This window comes from Taudactylus pleione, unplaced genomic scaffold, assembly GCF_031769625.1.
Source record: "Taudactylus pleione unplaced genomic scaffold, aTauple2 ptg000647l, whole genome shotgun sequence".
In the NCBI taxonomy this organism is placed as follows: Eukaryota; Metazoa; Chordata; class Amphibia; order Anura; family Myobatrachidae; genus Taudactylus; species Taudactylus pleione.
Genome location: NW_028285049.1, coordinates 741,592 through 755,642, shown reverse-complemented (window position 1 = coordinate 755,642; position 14,051 = coordinate 741,592). Strand labels below are relative to the sequence as shown.

At 42.6% G+C, this 14,051-nt stretch overlaps 1 protein-coding gene across 3 annotated transcripts in view; it reads right to left on the bottom strand.

Annotated features, from left to right (window-relative positions):
• Positions 1–13,342, bottom strand: part of OSMR (oncostatin M receptor) — a 108,143-nt gene extending 94,801 nt beyond the window's left edge. The window contains exon 1 of one of the 3 annotated variants that reach the window (XM_088455246.1): positions 13,071–13,342. The gene's annotated coding sequence lies outside the window, so the exon portion shown is untranslated. Of the gene's footprint in view, positions 1–12,715; positions 12,858–13,070 lie in introns of those variants that run through there. The other 2 variants (XM_088455244.1, XM_088455245.1) reach the window with 2 other exon arrangements.
• Between the last annotated feature and the right edge of the window lie 709 nt (positions 13,343–14,051).

The window sequence follows — 14,051 nt, the reverse complement described above, 5'->3', positions numbered from 1 at the left end:
CATAGCTGCTTACATGCCGGGGTATTGTCATGATACGTATAAACTGTAAAAAAGCCAAAAATGAGACATCAAAAATTTAGAGGGTGAATTTTTGTTTTTCAAATTGTTGCAAGCCAACACATAAAATAGGCGAAACACACATTTGGCCATCGATGAAAACGACATTGCACACCGTACGTCAAATAGGGTTCAAATGGACCCCAAAAATGGAAAAGGGAAAAGCAAAACTGGTTTACATGATGAATAAGCCGCCAAAAATGCGTTAATTAGTTCGCAAATGCAAGTCACTACACCAACAGTCAAAAATGCGGTAATTAATTCGCAAATGCAAGTCACTACACCAACAGTCAAAAATGCGTTAATTAGTTCGCAAATGCAAGTCACTACACCAACAGTCAAAAATGCGTTAATTAGTTCGCAAATGCAAGTCACTACACCAACAGTCAAAAATGCGGTAATTAGTTCGCAAATGCAAGTCACTACACCAACAGTCAAAAATGCGTTAATTAGTTCGCAAATGCAAGAAAAAAAATGGACTTACCCAACTCGAATATATAAGATTTCCAAAAAAAAGGTCTTTAGGTCCGAAAGCCAAAACAAACTAAAAAAGATGAAATTAGTGTTAAAAAAAAATAGCTAACCAAAAAACAGAAGTAGACACCAATTGGCCACAAATTAGACTGCACAAAACTTACCAAATCAGGAAAGGATGTGGAAAAAAGCAAAAAAATGCGAACGGAAAACCAAAACAACTGTAGCAAAACCAAACAAAAAACCAACTCTGCCAAATCCTGCAACCGCAAACAACCAAATCCAAACAACTTAACCGCCAACAATCCAACAACCCAACCTCGACTCCACACACACCAAGCCATAAATAGTGTTTATTTTCCCGCACAAATTAAGGATGAATCATAGGGACGAACAATCAATGATGCGGCCGCAAACAAAGGACGCATGTATAAATACGTCACGAAATCACATTGAATTTCTGGTTGATTTCATTCTGGAAGCAGAGACATGGCTTCAGACCAGGGAAACAATGGCCAAAAATCCAGCGGTAAGGCCTTCATGCATTTTGTCTCAATGATTATTTTAAAACAAATATATTGGTCAAGTTGTGAAGTGGCTAAATCTGCATATTTACCCAAATAGGTGAGGAGGATGACATGGAAGAGACTGCTGGCCCCAGTCAACCCGCCAAAGCTGCCAAAAAAAAAAGGCAGCCACATTTCACAAGCAAGGAGATGGAGGTTTTGATCCAGAAGTGCGTTGACATCCTGCCCCAGGCAGCCAGGAATATGAGCCAAAGCCAGAAGTGGAGAATGTGGGAGGAGGTCGCCGTTGCTGTCAATAGGGTGGGTGATTATGTCCGTCTAGCCCGGGATGTCAAACGGCGGTAAGTAAACACTTTCCCATCCTATAAACAAACCCCATTGTAAAAAAAAGGATAATGGGTCCAATTTCATTCCACAGATGGGCAGACTTCAAATATCGTCTCAAGCAAAAACTTGCCGACAGGGCTAGGCATGCAAGGGGGACAGGTGGGGGTCCCACCCCTGTGTCATTGGAGTTGACAGACTTAGAAGAGCTGGCACAGGGGTGTGTGCAGGCTGTGGAGGTGTTTGGCGTGTCCAACATGGATACGGACATGCCAGACTTTGCGGCTCCTCATTTTGGCCAAGGTAAGTCTTGTGATGTCACCAACTCTGAAATGCTATTGTGCCAATATGTAGATTCTAATGTGAGTCTTTTCGCAATTTTCCTAACAGAGACAGAGGCGGATGAGTCTGCTCCAGAGGGGAGCCTTGGCCGCAGAATTTCTGCTGGCTCTGCAGGGGAGGAACCAGTACATCCGGCTGAGGACCCTGCAGAAGCCAGTCCAGGGCGTGCCCCCTCGCAGGCAGTGGGCCTCCTCACAGAACTCAATTTTAAATCGGATTGCCATACGGAGATTCTGCAGAGGATGGACGCCAGTCTGATACGGGTGGCTGAGGCCCTGGAGCAGCTCGTTCGCCAGCACATGGTGGAGCCGACCTCCCTTCCTGCCGGAACATCCAGATCCTACACCTCTGGCACAACATCAGCCAATCCTCCAAATGTGCCTAGCCCTGTGCCTAGTCCAGAGGCCACAACATCTGCCTCTGGACAGGCCAGCCCGATGGCATCCCGGACCCGGTCTGGCGCCCACCCTCACCCAGCCAAACGGGCGAGAAAACGGTGACAGCAATGGCGACTTTTCCCACACTCCTTCTGTGCTTGGCTCATATTCCTTTCTGGTCAAAACTTCCCTCTCCTTTCTTGTGAAATGTTTTTAAATTTTGTATTTACGCTTATGTTAGCAGTTATGGTTTTTTTTTTTTTTTTAACAAATATCTTTGCCACAAAAAAAGGCAACAAAATATTAGGCCAATTTGTTTGTGTTTAAACAATAAATTTAAAACAAAAAAATGAGATTGTATTGTGACATTATTGTACAAATGGGTTACATTTAATCCTGGCCCTAAAGGCAAAAACTGACCCTCTTAAAAAAAAAAAAAGGCCTCTTTAAGGAACGTTTAAAAAATCACATAGCGATGCAAATTCCACAGTAAACCAAAAAAAAGGGGAGCTAATTAAAACATGATGACATTATTGTTACAATAGGCCATAACCAACAAATTGTGGCCAAAATAAAACACCAAAAATGTACGCTAATTGATTGTGTAATCATGACATTAGCAGCTCTGATTTCCACCTGCGTACGCTTTTGTGCTATCCCAATAAACTGCTTTCCAAACACATACCAAGCCGGTTTTCAATCCAACACTAATTACTTTACTGACCAGCCGCGATTAATCGCAGCACCATCGTTGAGTCCCGGGACGGAGGAGAAGGCCATCGCCAATGTGGTCGAGTAATCCTGACCCTAAGCTGTGCGAGCATTTTGAAGGGAAAGCGGATGTTCCAGTGACGTATGAGACGGTCCGAACACATTTGACGTTCGCATCTGCTAATGTATGTACGCCCCAAAAACGCCTCGCCACGCCTGCGTTTTTTCATCTCCACCCCCGTCAACACCCAAAAACGCCCTGTTCTGTCAATCACATTTGACATGTCACTTCCTGTACGCTATTTTAGGAACGAGAGAAAAAAAACTCGCAATCTGCCGTACGCACATGCGCAGTGTAACACCGACGCATGCGCGGTTAGTCAACATCGGAACGCAACGAGCGTACTGTTGTTAACGTGCGGCTCTGAATGAGGGCCATAGCGCAGGAGATATGACAAATATCTCCTTGTTAAGTCAGTCTCCGTTAATTTCCACATTCCCCATATATTAATATGGGGATGTGGAAATTACTGTATTCATCAAACATTGATGCTGTTAATTTACGCCGTCTGCAGAAGGCGTACAGCCCCCCGAAAGCGCTAACAAGCTGCCATTTAGACGGCACGGCAGCTTGTATAGCACATATTCCCCCATTCTGTGCGCTCCCCTTCCCTCTACTCTACCGGCAGTGGCCGCCCGATCTTACCCCGGCCGCTGCCTACTGCGGGACCTAACGCGACGCTCCGTCTCCAGCATAACTTGTAACCCCCCCGGCGCTCCATACTGCTGCAGACTGAGGCATCTCCCCCGGTGGCATTTGTAAGTAAGCTTAATAATGAACAGTTTACTTACTATTGGAGCACTTACAAGTGCAGAGGGGAGATGCTTCAGTCTGCAGCAGGATCGAGTGCCGGGGGGGACATGGGTAAAAGTTAGAGAATAGAAATATAAATATATTATTACGGCAGCTGAAAACAATGCTGCGCATGCGCCGATTCCGCAATTAGATGCGGCGCATGCGCAGAACTGACTACACCTGCGATAAGGTAGTATAGGCAGGGAAAAGTATCTATCTCCCGAAAAGCTGTCATCGCAAAAATGACAGCTTTTCGGATTAGATAGTTATGGGGAGGAGGAATGATGAATTCCACCCGTAATTAGGTAGAACTCCATGCAAGTTCCAAACCTAATTACCTCCGTCATATGTTTAGTTATGATGAATAGGCCCCTATATCTTAAATTAATATTTCATGCAGCAATAAATTAGATTAGATTATAATCTTTACATTACATCTGGAAATATTTATTAAAAAATCTGTTATTTTTCCTAGAATGCTGTTATAATTCTAATCTTTTACCAACACATGTAAGTCTCCATAAAGACTCAGGAATTTAAATAGAATGACAATAAATTATATGGTGTAAAGCGTCTGGAAAACTCCCAAGCAGACCTGCAGTCCAGGAAACCTGTCATTTTCATCTTATTTTGGTGCCTGTGACTCTTCTGCAGCTTCCTCATAACCCTGCATGCCCAAATTGTGTTCACTTCAAACGTAAAGTTTTAAATTGAGACCTCCACTGTGTACTAAAATGGATCGCAAGATACTGAGAGGTTTATAACGGGACATTTCTTTTTTTCTTTTTTTTTTTTACAGTCTGCTATATTCAGTGTGTCTCTTATTTAAATTAAAATATAACTATTGTTATAAATTTAAATATTCCTTGCGGCACTTTATGCCAACAATGTAATTAAAAAGTTATATTAGCGTTATAAAGAGCAGAACAATATTGTGTATTGTAACAGCACGGTACACTCCTGCCTTTTCCTTAAGGCCCCCATACATCAGAGATTGATTGCAGCAATCGTGCAATTTGCAATCGATTGAAAAAGGGCAAGATTTTTATACACAATCAATTGCAAATTGCACGATTGCTGCAATCAATCTCTGATGTATGGGGGCCTTAACTCACCACTTTCTCTTTATTGTCTCTGAGAGTCACCGTTTCCTGTATCCACTCTCTTATTACATGAAGTCTTCAGTCTTGTAGTCTTGTTTGTATAACCTGGGAATTCATTCACAATTTCATACAGAGGAATACACTTCTCAACTTCTTCATTATAGATTGTAAGCTCATATGAGCAGGGCTCCACGGGCTTCGTACACCCCTTAGCCAGCCTCAGCTCCTACCTAAGCGTCTCCTCCCGGCATTTGTCGGATCCCAGGGGAAAGAGGCAGCCTCTTTTCCAATCCAAAATGACTGATTTGAAACGGCTGCATATAAATAGAGTATTTTCACATCTTGGATTAAAAATGAGGCTGACCCCTTCTTGGGAGCCAGCAGTGGGAAGGAGACAACAGTGACTAGTGTATGTCCAGGGGAAGGTGGGTTGGTAGGGTGGGTAGTATATGTCCCAGAGGGATTGTGGTAAGGGGTAGCACACCCTTTATTATGAGCACAACTAAGCAGGGTCCTCCCACCTTTATATTCTCTACCTTGATATGTTGTCTGCACACTTAAATTAATTATCTATGTGAATTCATATACTGATTCTATTAGTTTGTACTTATGTTTCCAGTCAGTTTTATCCACTTGTTTGGCGCTATGGAACCCTTGTGGTGCCTTATAAATAACATATAATAATAATAAGAAGAAATGGTAGTGAAATAAAATAAATCTAAAACATACACCCCCATCAGAATTGTACCCTGGGCAGCTGCCCCTCCTGCACAAACCTACTTATAGTCCTGCTTTTCAATATGATATCGCTTTTAGTAATATTGCGCTTTAAATGGAGAGTGATTCTGTAACTGATCTTACTAAGATAGAGATCATTTTAACTATGTCTGCAGGTATGTGAAGCGTTATGCCAGTCACATCCTGGTTGTTCCATGTTCACACTGCTTCCATCAGGCAGACGGTATAGAGCGCTGCCTGCAAAAACTTCTAGACCTCATAATAGTTTTTTTTTCCCACGGGCCATTCACTTGTTGAACAATTGATGGAAGGCTCTGCTTAATTCTGTGGTAGTATTTTAAATAGGACATTCTTTTATTGTTTTTTTTTAATTTATGTATTGTTTTATGTTTTATGGCTGGATTGTGAATTGTTATTTATGTGAGCTCTTGGCGTGCAGCAAACCGGAGCTAAATTCCGGGTATACGGCTGTATACATGGCCAATAAACCTGATTCTGATTATGCAATAATAGATTGAAATTTATTACGGTTTATACTAGCTATAATTACATCCCGCAGTTCATGACATTCCCTACATGACATGAACGGGTATTTTGTAATGATATATAGTATATGTCATTATATATTGCATATTATTTCAAACCCATTCAAAGGACTATATTATCTTATATTGAGAGATTCAGTAACACCATAATACACGTTGATGTGCATTTCGCTACGTATAATTTTTCAAGACTCAAAAGCACGATTCCAACAAAACATTCTCTTCTTTTCAATCTTCTTCTGTATCTTATGCTAAATTAATTAATCTGTGGTAGCACTTCCAGACACTAATTGGTATTGCTACAAAAACAGTACCACCATATAACCTCACATACCACCACATAGCTGTACCACCATATAACCTCACATACCACAACATAGCTGTACCACCATATAACCTCACATACCACCACATAGCTGTACCACCATATAACCTCACATACCACCACATAGTTGTACCACCATATAACCTCACATACCACCACATAGCTGTACCACCATATAACCTCACATACCACCACATAGCTGTACCACCATATAACCTACCATACCACCATATAACCTCACATACCACCACATCGCTGTACCACCATATAACCTCACATACCTCCACATAGCTGTACCACCATATAACCTCACATACCACCACATAGCTGTACCACCATATAACCTCACATACCACCACATAGCTGTACCACCGTATAACCTCACATACCACCACATAGCTGTACCACCATATAACCTCACATACCACCACATAGCTATACCACCATATAACCTCACATACCACCACATAGCTGTACCACCATATAACCTCACATACCACCACATAGCTATACCACCATATAACCTCACATACCACCACATAGCTGTACCACCATATAACCTCACATACCACCACATAGCTGTACCACCATATAACCTCACATACCACCACATCGCTGTACCACCATATAACCTCACATACCTCCACATAGCTGTACCACCATATAACCTCACATACCACCACATAGCTGTACCACCATATAACCTCACATACCACCACATAGCTGTACCACCGTATAACCTCACATACCACCACATAGCTGTACCACCGTATAACCTCACATACCACCACATAGCTGTACCACCATATAACCTCACATACCACCACATAGCTATACCACCATATAACCTCACATACCACCACATAGCTGTGCCACCATATAATCTCACATACCACCACATAGCTGTACCACTATATAACCTCACTATCACCACATAGCTGTACCAGCATATAACCTCACATACCACCACATCGCTGTACCACCATATAACCTCACATACCACCACATAGCTATACCACCATATAACTTCACGTACCACCACATCGCTGTACCACCATATAACCTCACTATCACCACATAGCTGTACCACCATATAACCTCACATACCACCACATAGATGTAGCACCATATAACCTCACATACCACCACATAGCTGTACCACCATATAACCTCACATACCACCATATAGCTGTACCACCATGTAACCTCACATACCACCACATCGCTGTACCACCATATAACCTTACATACCACCACATAGCTATACCACCATATAACCTCACATGCCACCACATAGCTGTACCACCATATAACCTCACATACCACCACATAGCTGTACCACCATATAAACTACCATACCACCACATAGCTGTACCACCGTATAACCTCACATACCACCACATAGATGTACCACCATATAACCTCACATACCACCACATAGCTGTACCACCATATAACCTCACGTACCACCACATAGCTATATCACCATATAACCTCACATACCACCACATAGCTGTACCACCATATAACCTCATATACCACCACATAGCTGTACCACCATATAACCTCACTACCACCACATAGCTGTACCACCATATAACCTCACATACCACCACATAGCTGTATCACCATATAACCTCACATGCCAGCGGATAGCCAATGGGCCCTTATAGCTATAATACCCAACAATATATAGCCAATATGCTCAAAATACCCAATATGCCCATATAGTCTCACAATGCACAGATAGCCACTATGGTCCCATGCAGCCAGACTATCCATGTATTCTCATATTCTCTTGTGCTGTTCCCATGGCCCAATGTACCTACCCATAGGAGTAAATAGAAATGTTGGCCCCTCTACTGACCATCATATAGCCATATCAAGCACAATGTCATTCTCAGTCAGTATTTAATAGGACAGAGTATTAGTAACTAGAGATGTGCAGTTCGGTTTTCCTAAAAAATTAACACACCTGGATGCAGCAAAGGTAGAAATGCGGCAAAAATGAGGGCAATCCCCGCATTTCTCATATTCACTAAGCCCCGGAATCTGATGCACTCCGGGTATTTTGTAATGATATACAGTATATGTCATTATATATTTCATATTATTTCAAACCCATTCAAAGGACTATATTATCTTATATTGAGAGATTCAGTAACACCATATTACACGTTGATGGACATTTTGCTACGTATAATTTTTCAAGACTCGAAATTTTACCAGAATTTATCTGTTTTTATCAATTTTAAAGAAATCCCAAACCAAATCTAAACCAAAATATTTGAGGGTTATTTTGGCAAAACAAAAAAACTGGGGTCAGCGCATATCTTTACTATTAATATTAGTAACAATCTTGCACATTTTTCTGAATGGTGTATATACAGTAATTTTTTTAAAAAGATAGTTTTCCAAATCCTGTAATTGCCTGGATAAATTTGTTATGGTGTTTGTAACCAGATTCCTTTACTCTGCCAGGTAGTCACGATTTGACTTAGGAGGTCATCCAGCCAACAGGCTGAGTGATCTACTAAAGAAGTTGACTCAAGTTTGCCGTGTGAAACTTGATACTGCGACACCGTGTTTGATGGTGGAACCATCTGACTTGGTTAGTAAGATGTGCGCTGCCCCCCGTGTTTTCGTTTTGGATCTGGATTCATCTTCGTGTTTTGGCTTTGCTTTGGATCTGTGGGTTTTTTTGGGGGGGATTTTTAAAAAAAAAATTGATAAAAAGTTTTTAAAAACAGCTGAAATCATGTAATTTATGCAATCAATTTAAAATCAGAATTCCGAACTGTGAAAAGATCATTAACCGCCACTCGGATTTAACCGGATCTCCTCGAAAGACCGGAACCACGACTCGGAATTTACCAGGATTCACGAAATTTGCATGGACTCGGATTTCTAGAGAACCGAACCGCATATCTCTATTAGTAACGTTCCTAAGAGAGTCCAGATTTACTGGATTAATCAAGATTTCTGCCTGTTTGGCATAATGGTACTCTTCCTTGAGTAACCTGAGTGGGCTTACTTCACCACTCCTAGGGATTATCTCTCACTGTCAGTAACTGCCTTTTACTGACTCCATTCATTTTATTGAGAGCGGGTAACATGCTGACAGCACCAGTCTCCTACACGAGCAACTGATAACGCTTTTTCCACTCAGGCTCCAACACCCGTCACCTAGAACTGTTTTTTCCCAGGTCCCTACCACCAGCACCTGGAACCGCTTACTTCTGTGTATGTCTGTCACACAGCCACAACAACTCCTGGTTGGTGTTGGCTGATTCCCAACTGGCCACTTCTTATGGACCAGTGCTGCGCTTAATAGCAGGCAGACAGTGATTAGAGACACTGGGCTCAACTGCAGGACAGCCAGAGAAAGGAAAAAGCTTATTGCACTATTCTGGTAGTCACAGGATACAAGCAGATGCAGGCATCTTAAAGCAAAATGATGTTTATTAACTCCACGTAAAATGTCTTCAAAAGACTACCCCTTCGCTAAAAGTGCTATCACAGCATACAAGATGTTTCAGAAGTACAAATCATACACTCCAATGTTTAAGTTGAAATATATATATATTTATGTTACAGAGCTACATCAGCCCTTTTTATACAAAGCATATAGCAATGACCAGATAAGATTAGTTCACAAATCTTGCAGTTAAAATTAGTAAGTGTTAGGAACCGTCTCCCAAAATTAAATATAACTTCAATGTCAATGGAACCTGTTAATTGAGTCCATCCTAAAAATTTACCAAACAGAATCAAATGATCAATTTGGTTTTACACAGCAATTTGATTTCACACATTAACTGTCTCCTTCTTTAAATCCCTACAAAACTCCAAAATACAGGAATACCCCCTGGAGTGCATTAAAGCTAAACAAAGGTGTGTGGCCAACTAACGCTCAGAACCTTCTGCGGGATCGGTATGAAATACTGCCAGACGCATGTCGCTTCAAATCCCGATGCTAGAAGACCTGCACCAGTGAAGATCCCGACAGCAGCTAAGGTAAGTACTAACCAACCTAACCCCCCCTAACCCTAACCCTCCTTTAGGGGTGCCTAACCCTAACCTTCCCCCCAAGTACCTAACCCTAACCCCCCCTAAGTGCCTAAACCTTCCGCGCAACCTAAACCTAAAGTCTTCCGGGGGGGTGCCTAACCCTAACTTCCCCCCCGGGGGTGCCTATCCCTAATCCCCCCTCCCCCTAGCCTAATCCTAACCCTCCCGAGGGGGTGCCTAACCCTAAACCCCCACCCCCGGGAGCCCCTAACCTAGCCCTCCCCCCTGGGCTGTCCACGCCCAGCGCCTGGCTTGTGCAGTATTTGTGGGCTACATGCAAAAGCAGCCAGTATTTACCCCACATGTAATAAAAATTATGTATTTACACCCCTTGCATTGTAATATGGTTTGCCCAGGTTCACAGTTGAGAGAGATATCTCACTCTATTCTCAACTTTGAATCAAGCCCTAAGGGCTCTATTTACTACAATCCGCATATTGAATGCGGATTGTAGTGTGATATTACCGAGTGAATTTGCATTGCGAATTCAGGCAATATCACAGGGATTTACTATAAATCCCTTGCAGGGACAGAGCTTGCGATAAAGCTCTGTCCCTGCGGATGTCATACGCACTCTAGTCGCGGTATTTTCGGAAAAAATACCGCGACTAAGAGCCCGCGCATGCGCCGACCGACCACCGCTACTACCCCCCCACCGACGCTAAGCGACGCCCCCGGCGCTAAGCCCCGCCCCCCGCGATCGCGGACCCCCGTGACCCCCCCTCCCCCCCCCCTCCCTTCATTACACTTACCTGCATCCTCCTGGCCTCCGGTGATCTTCTCCGGGCTTCCCGATCAGGTGATCTCCCATACTGCACTGGGACCCGATCACCTGATGACCGGGCCCCAGTGCACTGTGGGAGACCAGCTGACCGGAGAGGATCCATCACCGGAGGCCCGATCACCGGTCCCTGGATTCAGGTAAGGAAAAAAAAAAATGTTTAATTTTTTTTTCTTTTTTTTACAGTAATCAGCTTGCGGTCTACTTAGACCACACAGCTGATTACTGGTACCGGCTCCCGTCTCTGCTCTCTCCGTTAGAGCAGAGTGGGAGCCCGGTAACCGGGGGAGACCCTGGATAACGCCACCTCCAGGTGGCGTTATTATCACAGGGCTTCCCCCGGTATTTTTTTACAATTTATTTTTAGTAACTTGCACACAGATCACATTTCCCATTACAATTATGGGAAATGCGATCTGCTTTACTAAAAATAAGTGATACTGGGGGTTGGAGTAGAATTTTACTAATTCTACTCCAATTGCCCTGTAATAAATACAGGTGAAACTAAAATAATGTGAAAAGGGTGTGAAAACACCCTTTTTCACTTTATTTTAGTAAAAATAATGTTAATAAATAGAGCCCTAAGTGTTAATGCATTTTGAAATAAGATACGTGAAAAATAAATGCACAGTAAATGGCGCCAGCGCACTAGAATGTCGTGATGTACAGATTACACCATGGATGGTGAGAAACAGAGACATATAGTGGATGAGTACATTTGCATGCAATTTTCCAGGGTCACATTACAGCTCAGCAGGTGCATCTAATCATAGGACACGCCATACTGTCTAGGCTAACCTCAGTGCACTGTGACATGTTCACTGAACATGGTTACAATTATAATCAGTGTAGAAAGAGAAATGGAAAGCGACATTTTATGACATGCTGTATCCTGAGAGGACAGGGCTGTAACGAGCCGCGTGAGACCAGTACCGCCTTCCAGGTCGCAAGGCCTAGGGATTGGTATAGTCGCTGCTCCAACCGTGTACAGCTTGGAGGGTTCCTGGGTAGACACCCCTCTGTATAGAAAGGTGCGTCCCTACGGCGTGCCCACACCCTTCTACCAGCTCTCCCCCCGCACATTTTTTCAAGCGTTATCATGACATCACAGGGTGTTCTGGTAATGGGCATCTCTCAGCCATGCTACAACACTGTGGGAGGACATTAAGATGAACTTTAAGCATTAATCAACATGACAGAAGAAAAGCTGAAATGGTATTACCGTGCATTACAGCCGCAATTAAACCCTGGTTAAAATGTTCTTTTCTGCATTATAAAAACTCATATAAAGATAAGTAAATAGATAGTGAGAATATTTCTATACAAAATAAAAGACTCATCCTACATCCTACAAATGGTCATTATTTAAAAACAAAAGAAAAAGATAAAAGGGATGTCTAGAAAGAGAGAAATCTTCAAAACTTGGCAATTAGGAACAGTTAGTTAATAAGCATATGGAGATATTTAAGGAATTTGTTACAAACCTTTAACCACTAACAACTGTGGTTAGTAATTTCTTTGTAATAACTTCACATGACAGTTTTGATTGTACAGTTGGTTTCCTTCACTTTCACTAGTGACTGTATTGCTCTAACAAAGTGCTGAAGACTTTCACATTCAGTGACAATCAGGCCTTGCCGGACACCTGTCCCTAGTTCAACTTGTTAAGGAATAACAAACACAACATACACACAGCCTTTGACAACTAACAGCAGCGAATAACTGTGCCCCAATGCCCTGAAACAGTTGCTGTCCCTGAGATCCGGTCTCGTATTACATTGTCATACAAATAACACAAAGAAAGCTTTCTGTAGCAGTGGTGAGAACGGTTTTACTCACTGTTCCTTTAGGAAAACAAGAATTCCCTTCCCGAGTTCCGAGGATTCTGAAAAAGTTAAAGAGCTCCTGAAAGACAGGCTTAGTCCTGGATAGTGCAACGTTGAAGACTTCCTGTTAAATTAGCAGTCTGCAGATTTCAGAGTTGTGTTAGGATTCGGAATACTCCTGAGTCCTTTTCCACACTAAGCATCTGTCTTAAACTGAAAATCCCAGCACCCATAGAGTGGGAGGTTTTACAGGAAGAGGCAGTTGAATCATATTGGCTCCATACACAAGCATGGATTTAAAGTGGAAAATGAAAATATGTTTTCCTTTTAGATTGTCTTTTACTCATGGCCTCACGGCCGCAGGTTTGGACTTGAACAAACAGCTCCCAGTCTTTCCTTTTGAATGCAATAATGTTGTCACAGCTTAATGAAAACATCGTTCAGCAAATATCTGCAGGGTTTATAAACTTATAACAATGAGCTATTACATAGCAACTTTCCTGGGACCACAAATGTTGTGTAGCATCTTGAAAAAAGGCCCATAAAAGTTTACTAAAACTAAACGTGGAATAAAATGGAAATATAATCCACAATACAGATTACCTGTTTATCTAGGTCACTTGTGTTCTGCCCAGAAAAGAGGCTGAAGGCTGCACAGACTTAAAACTGTATAAGGGATTAGGCTGAGGCCCTATTACTGAGCTATGTTGGCAAGGAACACCGGCTTTCAGCCATGTCGGCTCCACACTCCTTCCCTGATGTCCAACTATATATATTCCTTGTCACCTATCACCCTTATGGTCCAGGGGTTAGGATGGAGTGTGGCATGGCAGTACAAAGTTTATCAGTACCCAAAGCATCAGCCTAACACACCCAAGCACCTCACATGTTAGCGAGGCACAGATGTTTGATGCAGAATGCTGTCAAGGCTCCTCTGCTGCCGATGGGCCATTGCCAGCATTCTAAAGGGGTCTTCCCAAATGTTAGACGTCAG